The sequence below is a fragment of the Triticum dicoccoides genome, chromosome 6A (genome assembly GCF_002162155.2).
Source record: "Triticum dicoccoides isolate Atlit2015 ecotype Zavitan chromosome 6A, WEW_v2.0, whole genome shotgun sequence".
Lineage (NCBI taxonomy): Eukaryota > Viridiplantae > Streptophyta > Magnoliopsida > Poales > Poaceae > Triticum > Triticum dicoccoides.
In genome coordinates, this window is record NC_041390.1 from 287,944,123 (window position 1) to 287,960,915 (window position 16,793).

Sequence of the window (16,793 nt, forward strand, 5' to 3'; positions counted from 1 at the left end):
CTGCTGTCACTAACATTTTGCAGGAGTTCGCTGACGTCTTTCCACAAGACGTGCCACCGGGATTACCGCCTATTCGAGGGATTGAGCATCAGATTGACTTAATTCCCGGTGCTTCACTGCCAAACCGTGCACCATACCGTACCAATCCAGAGGAGACGAAGGAGATTATGCGCCAAGTACAAGAGCTTCTCGACAAAGGGAATTGAAGTTGACAAAGCCAAGATTGAAGCTATTGAGAGTTGGCCGCAGCCCAAAACGGTCACACAAGTGAGGAGTTTTCTTGGCCTCGCTGGATTCTATAGGCGTTTTGTGAGAGATTTCAGCACCATTGCTGCACCTCTCAACGAGCTTACAAAGAAGGATGTGCCTTTTGTTTGGGGTACCGCACAGGAAGAAGCCTTCACGGTATTGAAAGATAAGTTGACACATGCTCCTTTACTCCAACTTCCTGATTTTAATAATACTTTTGAGCTTGAATGTGATGCTAGTGGAATTGGATTAGGAGGTGTGTTATTACAAGATGGCAAACCTGTTGCATACTTTTCTGAAAAATTGAGTGGGCCTAGTCTGAATTATTCTACTTATGATAAAGAATTATATGCTCTTGTTCGGACTTTAGAAACATGGCAACATTATTTATGGCCCAAAGAATTTGTTATACATTCTGATCATGAATCTTTGAAACATATTAAAAGTCAAGCTAAACTGAATCGTAGACATGCTAAATGGGTTGAATTCATTGAGACTTTCCCTTATGTCATTAAATACAAGAAGGGAAAAGAAAATGTTATTGCTGATGCATTGTCTCGTCGCTATACTATGCTTTCACAACTTGACTTCAAAATATTTTGTTTGGAGACCATCAAAGATCAATATGTGCATGATGCTGATTTTAAAGATGTAATGCAGAATTGTAAAGAAGGAAGAATGTGGAACAAGTTTGTCGTTAATGATGGATTTGTGTTTCGTGCTAACAAGCTATGCATTCCAGCTAGCTCCGTTCGTCTTTTGTTGTTGCAGGAAGCGCATGGAGGAGGATTAATGGGACATTTTGGCGTGAAGAAGACGGAGGACGTACTTGCTACACATTTCTTTTGGCCAAAGATGAGACGGGATGTTGAGCGTTTTATTGCTCGATGCACTACATGTCAAAAAGCTAAGTCACGACTCAATCCTCATGGTTTATATATGCCTTTGCCTGTACCTAGTGTTCCTTGGGAGGATATATCTATGGACTTTGTTTTAGGTTTACCTCGAACAAAGAAGGGGAGGGATAGCATATTTGTTGTCGTGGATAGATTCTCGAAAATGGCACACTTTATACCATGTCATAAAAGCGATGATGCTGTTATTGTTGCTGATTTGTTCTTTCGTGAAATTATTCGCTTGCATGGTGTGCCAAATACTATTGTTTCAGATCGTGATACTAAATTTCTTAGCCACTTTTGGAGATGTTTATGGGCTAAGTTGGGGACTAAATTGCTTTTTAGTACTACTTGTCACCACCAAACTGATGGACAAACTGAAGTAGTCAATAGAACGTTGTCTACTATGCTTAGCGCTGTTTTGAAGAATAATAAGAAAATGTGGGAGGAATGCTTGCCTCATATTGAATTTGCTTATAATCGTTCATTGCATTCTACTACTAAGATGTGCCCTTTTGAAGTTGTGTATGGTTTCCTACCTCGTGCACCTATTGATTTGTTGCCTCTTCCATCTTCGGAGAAGGTTAATTTTGATGCTAAACAATGTGCTGAATTGATTTTAAAAATGCATGAGTTAACTAAGGAAAACATTGAGCGTATGAATGCTAAATATAAACTTGCTGGAGATAAGGGTAGAAAACATGTTGTGTTTGCACCTGGAGATCTTGTTTGGTTACATTTGCGTAAGGATAGATTTCCTGATTTGCGCAAATCAAAGCTAATGCCACGTGCTGATGGTCCCTTTAAGGTGTTAGAAAAAATAAATGATAATGCATATAAACTTGAGCTGCCTGCAGATTTTGGGGTTAGTCCCACTTTTAACATTGCAGATTTGAAGCCTTATTTGGGTGAGGAAGATGAACTTCCGTTGAGGACGACTTCATTTCAAGAAGGGGAGGATGATGAGGACATCAATACAATTGTTACACCCACAGCCCCTGCTGCTATACATACTGGACCAATTACTAGAGCTCGTGCACGCCAACTAAATTACCAGGTACTTTCGTTTCTTGGTAATGATTCTAATGTTCATGAGAATATGATGCTGCCTAAATTGGATACATTTGTTTTGCTTACAAATGAAGGGCCTAGCTTGGAGAAGGATGAACATTGGAGCAAGAACAAGCATGGAGATGATGGCATGCGCAAGGGGAACAAGAACGGAGTTACAAGTGATGATTTCAGGACTTTGAAGCCACCATAATGGGTGCATGAAGCCTTGGACGAAATATACAAGATGCCACTTCATAAATTTTGTCCCGAGGCTATTTTAGGTGCTGCGTCACCTTGTTATTGGGCCAGGCCCATGTAATTTCGAAATACATAAGTATAGGCTATTTTTAGAGTCCGTATGTGTGGGGAAACAAGAGATAGGGTTGATTTCGGACCCCTCCACCAAGGGCCACGAAATTCCCCCCTCTTCCTCCATATATACAGCCCTTAGGGCATCGTTTAGACTTTGGGTTTTGTTTAGATTAAAAGTTCGCCATAGCTGCAACTTCGCGTACTTCGTTTGTGTTCAACGACCAGACAAAGGCGTCACAGAACCCCACCTTGATCAATAAAGCTTTCATCTTATATTCGCAATATCCAGATTGCAATCTTAGTTTCTTGCTTGTTCTTCGTTTGCTCGCAGGAAACAGACCCTCGTGGTCAGGTTGATCGTGCTTCGGCGTGGTCAATAACCTCTCGGAGTTGGTTTAGCGATTGCTAAGGCGCGACGTCCTCGCACGTTCGTAGTCGGATCGTCAAAGTCGACTTCCACCAAAGCGAAATCCACCATCTCATCGAAAGACGGGACACCTCCGCCTCTATCACTATGACTATGAGATTATGCAACTCCCATTTGCCGGAGGAACACTTTGTGTGATACCAAACGTCACAAGTAACTGGGTGATTATAAAGGAGCTCTACAGGTGTCTCCAAAGGTACATGTTGGGTTGGCGTATTTCGAGATTAGGATTTGTCAGTCCGATTATCGGAGAGGTATCTCTGGGCCCTCTCGGTAATGCACATCACTTAAGCCTTGCAAGCATTGCAACTAATGAGTTAGTTGCGGGATGATGTATTACAGAACGAGTAAAGAGACTTGCCGGTAACGAGATTGAAGTAGGTATTAGAATACCGACGATCGAATCTCGGGCAAGTAACATACCGATGACAAAGGGAACAACATATGTTGTTATGCGGTCTGACCGATAAAAGACCTTCGTAGAATATGTAGGAGCCAATATGAGCATCCAGGTTCCGCCATTGGTTATTGACCAGAGACGTGTCTCGGTCATGTCTACATTGTTCTCGAACCCGTAGGGTCCGCACGCTTAAGTTACCATGACAGTTATATTATGAGTTTATGCATTTTGATGTACCGAAGGTTGTTCGGAGTCCCGGATGTGATCACGGACATGACGAGGAGTCTCGAAATGGTCGAGACATAAAGATTGATATGGGCCTTAATGGGCCATAGTGGAAGAAGAGGAGAGGCAGCCAGGGCTTGGGCCGCGCGCCCCTCCCCCACTAGTCCGAATAGGACAAGGAGAGAGGGGGCCGGCGCCCTCCTCCTTCTCTCTCTCTCTTTTCCATCTCATGAATCCTATTCCAACTAGGATTGGGGGAGAAGTCCTACTCCCGGAGGGAGTAGAACTCCTCCTGGCGCGCCATATGTGGCCGGCTGGCCTCCCCCTCTTGGTCCTTTATATACGGAGGCAGGGGCACCCTAGAGAGACACAAGTTGATCCACGTGATCATATTCTTAGCCGTGTGCGGCGCCCCCAGCCACCATAGTCCTCGATAATATTGTAGCGGAGTTTAGGCGAAGCCCTGCTGCAGTAGTACATCAAGATCGTCACCACGCCGTCGTGCTGACGGAACTCTTCCCCGACACTTTGCTGGATCGGAGTCCGGGGATCGTCATCGAGCTGAACGTGTGCTAGAACTCGGAGGTGCCATAGTTTCGGTGCTTGATCGGTCGGGCCGTGGAGACGTACGACTACATCAACCAAACGCTTCCGTTGTCGATCTACAAGGTACGTAGATCGCACTCTCCCCTCGTTGCTATGCATCACATGATCTTGCGTGTGTGTAGGAATTTTTTTGAAATTACTATGTTCCCCAACATATAACCTTCTCGTAGAGCCTCGATGCTCAACTCGTAGAGCTGCAAGAACTCAGTAGGGTCGGGGGTGCCGTCATAGCGTAGAGGCAGGTCGGGCTTGAACTTCTGTGGCCAGACAATGCTGCATAGCTCCGGAGTGAAGGCACGGCAGCCCATGGTGGTCACGGGTGCTCATCGTGGGGGCGGAGCTTGATCTTGGGGCTCGCGTGCCACCATGGCAGGTGGCGCACCATCCTGACGCGGTGGTGCTGGGAGTGCACGCGCCCCTGCTTGCGGCCGCTGGACCACCTGGCAGCTTTCTTCTTGTCGCATGGGCGCCTTGCGCGATGGGTCACGCCTTGGGACCTCGTGCCTTGGCTCGATGATGGCATCTTGAAGGGGAGGTGGAGGAGGCGCTTCGTGGGCTACATCACCCGCAACAGGCGGCTGGTGAGGCAGCGGCAGAGACAGTGCAGGAGACCCCCGGTAGCAATGACATGCTTGGCGATGCGGTCCAACCAATCTTCGTAGAGGTCGTCGACGGGGCGATAGCGCAGGAGCTCGCGCGCCATGAGCAGCGCGGCCTGCGCGTTCGCTGGGCCGTGACGAGCGTGAGACGACAAACCGGCCGGGGTCAGCGATGGGGTGGCAGTGCGCCCGTCACGCCGCACAGAGGGGTGCAACGACGAAGCTTGCTACTCGTACCCCGCCGGGCCAGTAGCAGCGTTGGCGGTGGGCGACGGGGAACGACGGGGAGGCCCGCAAGCAAGCGTCGTCTGGGCGACGTGAGTGGCGAGGGCTCTCAACGGGCATCGACCATGGAAGCGATGGAGCGGTGGCAGATCGGTCGGTGGAAAAGAGGCTCCGACGCACCCCTACCTGGTGCGCCAAATGTCGGATTCGGAGTTCCGCAGACCCTTGAGAGGTTCGAACACTGGGGTGCTAGCGAAGAACTTGTCCCTCGCAACCTTCCTGATCGCTAATTCCACGGCCTAGCTCGACGAACCCAATGAACAAGAGACACAGCAGTTTACCCAGGTTCGGGCCACCTTGCGGTGTAAAACCCTACTCCTGCTTCGTGGTGGATTGGCCTCGAGGGGCTTTGGATGAACTAGTACATGTTGGGGAAAGCACGAATTTCAAAAAAATTCCTACGCACACGCAAGATCCATCAAGGTGATGCATAGCAACGAGAGGGGATAGAGTGTTGTCCACGTACCCTCATAGACCGTCAACGGAAGCATTATGACAACGCGGTTGATGTAGTCATACGTCTTCACGATCCGACCGATCCTAGCACTGAAGGTACGGCACCTCCGCAATATGCACACGTTTAGCTCGGTGACATCCCATGAACTTTAGATCCAGCTGAGTGTCGAGGGAGAGCTTCGTCAGCATGACAGCGTGATGACGGTGATGATGAAGTTACCGACGCACGGCTTCGCGTAAGCTCTACAACGATATGACTGAGGTGGAAATCTATGGAGGGGGGCACCGCACATGGCTAAAACAATCAACTTGTGTGTCTATGGGGTGCCCCCTCCCTCGTATATAAAGGAGGGGAGGGGGAGGCCGGCCGGCGCTACAGGGCGCGCCAAGGGGGGAGGAATCCTCATCCTAGTAGGAGTAGGATTCCTCCTTTCCTAGTCCTACTAGGAGGGAGAAGGAAGGAGAGGGGGAGGGAGAGGGAAAGAGGGGCCGCGCCCCCTCCCCTAGTCCAATTCGGACTCCCTTGGGGGGGGGGGCGCCACCTCCTGGCTGCTGCCCTCTCTCTCCCCTAAAGCCCACTAAGGGCCTAATAACTTCCCGGGGGTTCCGGTAACCCTCTGGCACTCCGGTTTTATCTGAAACCTCCCAGGACACTTCCGGTGTCCGAACATAGTCGTCCAATATATCAATTTTTATGTCTCGACCATTTCGAGACTCCTCGTCATGTCCGTGATCACATCCGGGACTCCGAACTACCTTCGTTACATCAAAACACCTAAACTCATAAAACCGATCGTCACCAAACGTTAAGCGTGTAGACCCTACGGGTTCGAGAACTATGTAGACATGATCGAGACTCATCTCCGGTCAATAACCATTAGCGGAACCTGGATGCTCATATTGGTTCCTACATATTCTACGAAGATCTTTACCGGTCAAACCGCATAACAACATACGTTGTTCCCTTTGTCATCGGTATGTTACTTGCCCGAGATTCGATCGTCGATATCTCAATACCTAGTTCAATCTCGTTACCGGCAAGTCTCTTTACTCATTCTGTAATGCAACATCCCGTAACTAACTCATTAGTCACATTGCTTGCAAGGCTTATAGTGATGTGCATTACCGAGAGGGCCCAGAAATCCTAATCTCGATCTATGCCAACTCAACAAACACCATCGGAGACACCTGTAGAGCATCTTTATAGTCACCCAGTTACGTTGTGACGTTTGATAGCACACTAAGTGTTCCTCCGGTATTCGGGAGTTGCATAATCTCATAGTCATAGGAACATGTATAAGTTATGGAGAAAGCAATAGCAATAAACTAAACGAGCATAGTGCTAAGCTAACGGATGGGTCAAGTCAATCACATCATTCTCTAATGATATGATCCCATTCATCAAATGACAACTCATGTCTATTGTTAGGAAACTTAACCATCTTTGAATAACGAGCTAGTCAAGTAGAGGCATACTAGTGACACTCTGTTTGTCTATGTATTCACACATGTACTAAGTTTCCGGTTAATACAATTCTAGCATGAATAATAAACATTTATCATGATATAAGGAAATATAAATAACAACTTTATTATTGCCTCTAGGGCATATTTCCTTCAGTCTCCCACATTCGCTAGAGTCAATAATCTAGATTACATTGTAATGATTCTAACACCCATGGAGTCTTGGTGCTGATCATGTTTTGCTCATGAGAGAGGCTTAGTCAACAGGTTTTCAACATTCAGATTTGTACGTATCTTGCAAATCTCTATGTCTCCCTCCTTGACTTTATCGCGGATGGAATTGCAACGTCTTTTGATGTGCTTGGTTCTTTTGTGAAATCTGGATTCCTTTGTCAAGCCAATAGCACCAGTGTTGTCACAAAAGATTTTCATTGGACCTAATGCACTAGGTATTACACCTAGATCAGATATGAACTCCTTCATCCAGACTCCTTCATTTGCTGCTTCCTAAGTAGCTATGTACCCCGCTTCACATGTAGATCCCGCCACGACGCTCTGCTTGGACCCGCACCAACTGACAGCTCCACCATTCAATAAAAATATGTATCCGGTTTGTGACTTAGAGTCATCCGGAATAGTGTCAAATCTTGCATCGACGTAACCGTTTACGACGACCTCTTTGTCACCTCCATAAACGAGAAACATATCCTTAGTCATTTTCAGGTATTTAAGATTGTTCTTGACCGTTGTCCAGTGATCCACTCCTAGATTACTTTGGTACCTCCTGCTAAACTAATAGAAAGGCACACATCAAGTCTGGTACACAACATTGCATACATGATAGAACCTATGGCTGAAGCATAGGGAATGACTTTCATTTTATCTCTATCTTCTGTAGTGGTCGGGCATTGAGTCTGACTCAACTTCACACCTTGTAACACAGGCAAGAACCCTTTCTTTGCTTGATCCATTTTGAACCTCTTCAAAACTTTATCAAGGTTTGTGCTTTGTGAAAGTCCAATTAAGTGTCTTGATCTATCTATATAGATCTTGATGCCCAACATATAAGCAGCTTCACCGAGGTCTTTCATTGAAAAATTCTTATTCAAGTATCCTTTTATCCTATTCAGAAATTTAGTATCATTTACGATCAACAATATGTCATCCACATATAATATCAGAAATGCTACAAAACTCCCACTCACTTTCTTGTAAATACAGGCTTCTCCAAAAGTCTGTATAAAACCATATGCTTTGATCACACTATCAAAGAATATATTCCAATTCCAAGAGTGATGTAGGGTCGAACCCTATACGGCCGATCTTTCACGAAAGGAGCGGGATCCCTCGAAGAACACGAAGAACACGGGGAAGAACGGAGAGAAAACACAAGGGGAAACACTCAAGAACAAGTCCAATCACACATCCACTAGACAATCGAACACACAAGATCCACAAGGTACATGAACAACAAAGGGAAAGATACAAGGTAGAGTTCATCTCCATGAGGAGGTCTTGAGGGGATCTTCCCATTAAGGGGTCTTGAATCCAAGGTGGATCTTCTCCGAAGAGGGGCCGCGGTCTCTCTTGTGGAGTAGATCTGTAATGGATGAGCAAAGCTCTGTCTCTAAATGAGCTACTACTTTGCTAACCCTAGAAAGGAGGTGGGGGTGTACTATTTATAGTCTAAGCCACGAAGGGGTAAGTGGGAGAGAGATACAAGGCCAAAGGCCCGGCTGCGCACAAGCAGGTACCGGACGACCGGTGGGGGTCGGACGTCCGGTGGCTCAGGACGGTCCGGACGTCTGGTGCGCGTCGGACGTCCGCTCATTCTTCCCAGGACAGGTGGCATCGGACGTCCGGTAGGCGTCGGTCGTCCGGCGTTTTCCTTCAGGATCGGTGGCACCGGATTTCCGGTAAGCGTCGGACGTCCGGTGCCTGGGACTTGTCGGACGTCCGGTGTTCGTCGGTCGTCCGACAACTATAGAGGGTCGGACGTCCGGTGGCTTCCGGTCATCCGGTCGCTGTAGACTCTGCAACTCCTTCTTCTTCCATCTTCTCTTCCATGCTTCCCTCGCGGATGGTGTAGGTGTTCCTTGGCGCTTGCACTCCTCCTCGTCATTCGTGAAGTTCCGACAATACCTATGCATGCACACGAGAGGGGTGTCAAGTAGTATACCATCCTCGAAGGGGTCAAGTGAGCACGTGTAAAGGAGATGATTCACCTTTGTGTATGTGAAGTAGATGTCATACATGTCACTTGCCAAACGGACTCTTGACATGGTGATGCCCATAGGATGCTTCGCATCATCTCCCCTCCCTTGGGAAAGATCCAACCTCGGATCAAAAACCAAATCACCATGGAAAAGAGATGGCTTCACCGTGGAGAAGCGGGCATTCACCAAGTAGTCATCATCTTCAAGCTTGAAGTGGGCACTCTCCAATGTCGCACCGTCTAGTGATTCCTTCAAAATGAGCAAGGACAAAAAACACTTGGAAAAATAAATGTGGTTAGCGTTAGTGCAAAATCAAGCATTCAAGAGGTGATTCACCAAACAAGTGTCGTCATCATGCAAAGCATATGGTTTGACAAAGGATAGTGACATGGCATGTAAGCACATAATTGATCACAAGCAAAGATATCATGGGAACAAGCATGTAAATGTGGGGTAGTGATGCAAATATGTGTGACAAGATAATAAGCATCTACCTCAAGGTTATAGCAAGCATGGGCAAAATGCTCAATGAAAGGTCGATGGTAGACATAAGAAGCATTCACAACACCAAATAAAATGAAGTGTCTAAACACATGTGCCAAGTGCAAGACAATCCAAGCATAACGTGCATAGGGTGTAGTGAATATCGTGTGGCACTCAACACAAATGGAAAGAGTAATTGTTCATCATGTGTGAGGCAATCAAGGCAAGCATGTAGCAATCAATGGGGCATGGAATATGTGAAGTGATAACATTGTTGCGACCAAACATATCAGACAAACAAGTAATCCAAGAATTGGATGCAACACACAAGGCATATATATCATGATGCATGGAATGGTGAAAATGACAAGTCAAAGCAAGATCTCTAACAGGTTTGCAATCAAGTGGTCCAAGATGAATAATATGTCTCATGGGGAAAGCAAGACAAGTAGTATGATCCATAATATCCATGCTCATGATTTGGGGGTTCTCAAAAGAGAAGGATATCACCTTGAAAGCATGTCCTTGTGCGTCCTTCACAATGCCGAAGTACAAGCAAGTGCGGTGTAGAATCGTCGTGGTAGAAGGTGGTTCGCTCTCAAGAGCTTGGATTGTCAACTCACGTGACGTGGAAGTTGACGCAAGGTCCAAGTATTGATGAGGACATGACTACCTTGGATATGACCAAAATTTTTGCATACATGCATATTTGTCAGGTGATTTCTAGTGCAAACTATTCAATAATCTATTTATGTTATCCAGAACAAAAATACTTCACACACTTTTATGTTTTGTCTAATTACAGGTGTATGGGACATTTATACAATCCACATATGAAGATAAGGGAAAAGGAGACGTTTAGATTATGTTCAAAAAGTCCTCTCACGTCACTTTTGGGCCAAGAGAAGATAGAGTCCAAGTCTCTCATGTTCTGGATTCAAATTCGGACTGCACAGACATACCTCACTCAAAATGTCAAAAACTTTTTCATACGGACTCTGAATTGGGTGATTCTTTTATTGTTGGAAAGTAGATTTCGTGCTCTTTCCAACCCATTTGGAATCACCTTCAAATTCGTCCGGGGCATTGAGATGTCGACGAAACAATCTGACACTGTAGCAGAATCCGAGTCAAACAACAAGTCCAAAGGTGTTGCACCACCTCCACTTGGGCCCATGAGCCTTGTACGACCTAGGGTTAGTTTTAGGCTGCCTGGGGACGTCCTTCCACCTCCTTGGCCGCCACCCCTTTCTCCTATATAAATAGATCCATCTAGTAGCTTTTTCCTGGGGATTTGTATAGTTAAAAGTTAGCCATTGCAACTTCGTGTACTTTGTTTGTGTCCAACGACTAGACCAAGACCACTTACGGATCCCCACAATTATCAATACTTGATATATATTCGCAATATTCAGGTTGCTTTATCATATTCTTGCTCGTTCTTCAATTGCTTGCAGGAATAGACCTTCGTGGTCAGGCTGATCATGTTTCCGGCATCGTCAATAACCTCAGGAGATTGGTTTAGCGATTGCTAAGGCGCAACGTCGTGCACTTTTGTAGTCGGATCGTCAAAGTCGTCTCCACCAAATCGATAGTTATGATCTCATCAAAAGATCGGGACCCTCGCCTCTATCAAGTGGTATCAATTTTCAGGTTGCTCGGTGAGAATTTCCAGTTTTTCCTATATTAGATTTATTTTCTTACCTACTGTCCATGAAAAAGCCACAAAAAAGTTAGATCTATTCATTCTTTGTCCAAGCCAGGCTGAGCCTTTGCAATTTTCCTTTCATTGCTTGCATAGTTGAATTATCGGTTGCATCGTCGTGTCGAGTGCTGGTCTTAGTGTCTAGTTCGTTTAGAGTTTCGAGTTCTGTTCACATTAGTCACGCCGCCGCTGCATCGTTATCCCTTCCGCTGTCCATCACCCATCCATAAATTTCCACCAAATCCTACCCATCGTTCATTGTCATAATCATAGTTGAGATCGTTCACATCTTCGATTGATCCAATCTGCATCTTATCCTGTTTGTTTTGGAAAGAGGGAGAGAAAAAAAAGACAGAGAAAAAAACGAGAGAAAAAAGTAAAAAAAAGTCAGAGAAAAAAAGGAGAGAAAGAAAAAAAGTGTGAGGAAAAAAAGAGAGAAGAAAAAAAATTCGGATCTATCTAGACTCAATCTCGTAGTTGAATTCGGATTAGAATCTGTTTTGTGCACTGTTCAGTAAAACAGGCATAACTTTCTCATACAAAGTCCGTTTTGCCTCCGCAAGTACTCAGATGAAAGATAGCGACGAACCGCATCTAAATAGTTTCAAAAGCAAGTTCAATATTTGGCACCTCAAAATCGGTTTCTAAATAGGTATTTTTTCTCTCCGAAGTGCACGAACACAGCTTATTCCAGTTTTCACGCCAATTTTCGAATTTTTTGACTCCTTATATCAACTCGGAATTGAGTGATTCCTTCTGCATTTGAAAGCTTGAGTCAATACCATTATTGAAAAAAATAATCAAAAAATTGGCACAAACTTTTCCAGAGGAAAGTTGGAGACAAAGTTGTTGATATATCCTGCTTGGCTGTTATTTCACATCATTATCTTTACTGCCGTTGTGATCTTCACTTATATCTTGATGTCCAGAGCTACTTAGTATCCTTCATTGATGCTAGTTGTGCTACGCCATGACCTCATTAGTGTTCTAGGCTCGCGTCTCTAGTCTGGTCTAGCCTAGGAGCAACACAGTATCGTCGTTGAGCGTTTATTCAACATTGCATCTCTGAATTGATTATTGCTAACCTTTTGCTACCAAATATAGCCAACCCAGCTCCACATATTTCTACACTGTGTATACGTATGTTCCCCTGGCAATCGCTTTACACAATCTTCGAAGTTATTTGACACCGCTGGTTGCCTGTCACCACCTGCCGCATGGTAAGAACTAGTAAGATATTGATATTTGCTTTACTATGAGCACTTTACAACCACATCCTAGTAGTTCATAGGAACATTATTCTCAAATTTTGTTTCTTGTTTCTACTAATCATGTCAGGTTCCGGAGATAGAAGTTCTTGGACGACAGACACATCTTCACCATCACGAGAGTTGGGACAACACACAAATGCACATGGTCTGGTTATCTCTTTACCGTCATTTGAGGGTAGATTTAATCCTGCTATTTATCTAGCTTGGGAGCTTGAAGTAGAACAAGTTTTTACTCACCATGATTTTTCTGAACTTGAGAGAGTACGAGCTACCACTAGAGCATTTACTGGTTTTGCTTCTGCTTGGTGGAGTGTACATTGTAAGAAAAACATTGATAACCAACCCACAACTTGGAAAGTTTTGAAAGCTGTAATGAGACAACAATTTTTTCCTCCTTACTATCGTCGTGAATTGCTTCGCAAATTGGAACAATTAAAACAAGGCAGTAAGACTGTTCATGCTTACTACCAAGAGTTCAAATCTTATATGCATCATTGTGACATGGAAGAATCTGAGGATGATACAATGAATAGATATTTTGGTGGTTTGAACCATGATATCCGTGCAAGATTTCAGTATATTCCTCGTTGCATTACTAGTATGTATGTTCGTGCTTGTACCTTTAAGAGACAGATACAGGAGGATGCATTGGGTGACAACAACAACTACTATTCCAGTTCATGCTCACCACCGCCGGTTGGTTCCTCCACCGTTGCACCTACTAGAGCAGCCCCACCTTGGATTGTGAGCGCTACATCATCTCAAGACTATGGTACATTGTCAACATCCGTACCTACATCAGCTACGTCTTTGCGACAAGGTAACAATAAAGGTATTGATGATATAACTTCACATGAGAATGATGCATGCCTAGTTAACTTGAATGCATCATGTGTTGAGTTACCTGTTGATTTGAGCACACCACCTATTTTAGAGAATCTTCTTACTGTCATGAATGTGTCATGTGATCAAATAACTGAAATACCAACAACTTTGAGTGCACCCATTGATTTAACTGTTGATGCAAAAGAACCAATGTTTAATCATTTTGATATGACCTCTAATCTTGGTGATGATTCTGTGTCCAATGAATCATTGCATGTTTGCTTATTTAAGCATGTTGTAGCATGTAAATTTGATGCAAGTAAGGTTTATTCACCAATGTTGGGATGGTTTAATGATGAACATTGTCAATCTTTTGAAATGAATAAGAGCTTCACTTATATGTGCAAACTGAGTTGCAATATTTTCATGCCTTCTACTTCTTGTGATAATTTTTTGGCTTTAGATTTTATGAAATATGAAAGTTACTCATGTATACATGTGTCATATGTGCAAAAATCAAGGGAAGTAAAAATGGATGACATATACATATACACCATGTATACCTTGTCTCTTTTGTTAGCCACATTTCAGATTAAGCAACGCCGAGGACAACTTTGTTTTTAAGAAGGGGAGGATGATGAGGACATGACTACCTTGGATATGACCAATTTTTTTTGCATACATGCATATTTGTCAGGTGATTTCTAGTGCAAACTATTCAATAATCTATTTATGTTATCCAGAACAAAAATACTTCACACACTTTTGTGTTTTGCCTGATTGCAGGTGTATGGGACATTTGTACAATCCACATATGAAGATTAGGGAAAAGGAGAAGTTTAGATTATGTTCAAAAAGTCTTCTCACGTCAATTTTGGGCCAAGAGAAGATAGAGTCCAAGTCTCTCACGTTCTGGATTCAGATTCGGACTGCACAGACACTAGTGCAGAACCGGGTAATAGCACCGGTTCATAAGGCCCTTTAGTGCCGGTTCGGTAACCGGCACTAAATTGTAGGCACTAAAGCCCCCCCCCCCTTTAGTACCGGTGCAGCATGAACCGGTGCTAAAGGGCAACCATGTGGCACGAGCCAGCTCCGTGGGAGCGTAGGACATTAGTACCGGTTGGTAACACCAACCGATACTAAATGTTTGGGTGTGTTTTGGTTTTATTTTTTATTTTTACTTTAATTTTGTGTTTTCAATTTAATTTAGTGATTGTTTTACATTATAATGAGTTGTTAAATCATTAGGTGATTAGTTTGACTGGATCGTGGATCCTAGCTAAGTCATCAAGTATATGTCATATCCATATTATATATACTTGATCTCCTACTTAAGTGATCGAGGTAATATGGATATGGCATATACTTGATCACTTAGCTAGAATCCATCCAGTTGAAACTAATATGCAATTTCTTCCATAAATGATATAATAACTCATCATCATCATCATCATCATATTAATTAATATAAAAACTCTTGCATCATATATATCATCACCAACGGTTTTCATAGCAAAGATATCATCGAGTTCAACATGGTAATGATATTATAAGCGTTCATAACACCACAAAAGCAAATCACTCTTTGAGATTAAGTTCAGGACGAAGAACACAGACATGAGAGGACAAGTACTAAGAGCATGAACTAGCTAATTAATCACTCCTGCTGCTCTCTCTCAGGTAAAATAGCATAGAACATGTATAGCTTTGCTGATTCATCATATTGGAGCATGCAGATGAACCTGTCTCCTAATCGTGGGTTGCGCTTCTGATTGCTGCCCCCTAGTACTTCTCTATGATCGTTCACAATTTTGCTCCAGTCTTTTACTATTAAGCATTCCTCGCTATTAGAAATCCTGAATGCACTAAAGTGCATTGTAGGATATCTTGGCCGTAAGCTAACAATATTCATGGTACCTTTAGTCTCGATCCAATCAGGCACAACATTCATCGGGAGTCCCTGTTGAAGAACATCGTATAGTAACATACTTAGCAATGAAGTTTAGCTTAAAAAAATAATGTATGCAAAAGATGCACTGAGGAGAAATAGTAGAAATCTTACCATCTTTCCTAAATATATGTGACCGTAGTTCAGTACGAACACTATTGGTCGCACGTTTTGAGTACTAACATTTCTAAGTGTAGGAAAGAAATTTGTCTTGACAACATCAAGATCCTCAAGTCATGAAACATAATGACTTGTCTCCTCGCAGTTTAGTTCAACCCTGGGACAGTGGACGGTCCTGTCTACCAAGCGCCGGACATGTTTGCTTGATTGGAAGTAAGCTGTCAATATAAATTGAGATCTATTAATTATTCAATTGGTTCAAATAATCTCATATCGAAGACATAAATATGGTTGAGAAACTCACATAATGGTAGAACTGGAGGCGTCTGCACATCTACCCAGATGTCTCTATTACCTTCAATATCATCTTCCGGACGAATATCAAAGGTGATAACCATATCGGGCTCAAATGCATAAGCCTTGCATAGTGCTTGCCAAGTTTTGCATTCAAAATAGGTGTATGTGTCTGCATTGTATAATTTGACGTTGAAGGTATAACCATGCTCGGTCTTCAAGTACACTCTTTTTACCTCCATAGTTTCGTTAGGACTGAAACCTATCTTATCCAAGACAAAAATTCTTGCATGGCAGGGGATACGCTAGTAGAATAGTGAAAAATTAAAATTAAAAGTTGAAGCAAATGAAGCATAAGTCATGCTTAATTACGAAAAAAACTTGTCGTTGTTACTTACTGTATCCACTTCGAAGTTCTCATCCAGCTTGATGCTGAAGCGTCTATCATCAACTAGAAAATTTCTGCCGCACAGGTCGCGCTGGTCTTCGCAGTATTCGCACATAATGAAATTGTGTTCGTCGTCAGACGACATTCCTATGTTCATAGGTGAAACATTAAACACTTATTAGTTCTGTTAATTCAACTAATTCTGTTAATTCAACTAGTTCAACTAATTAATTGAACTAATTCAACTAAGCACTTACGAAGAATATACCTAATTAATTGAACTAATTCAACTAACTAGTTGAACTAATTAATTCAACTAAACTAGTTCTATTAATTTTCTTACTAAAAATAAGGTAGCTAGTTCTATATAATAAAATGTTAATTAGATAATGAAATCTCATATAACTAAATTAAATATATATCTAACATATAATTTATATCTAATTCATCTAACATTTGACATTAATATCTAACATATGTTCATATATAGGTGAAACATTAAACACTTACTAGTTCTATTAATTCAACTAAATAAACTAGTTCTATTAATTCAACTAAGCATTTACTA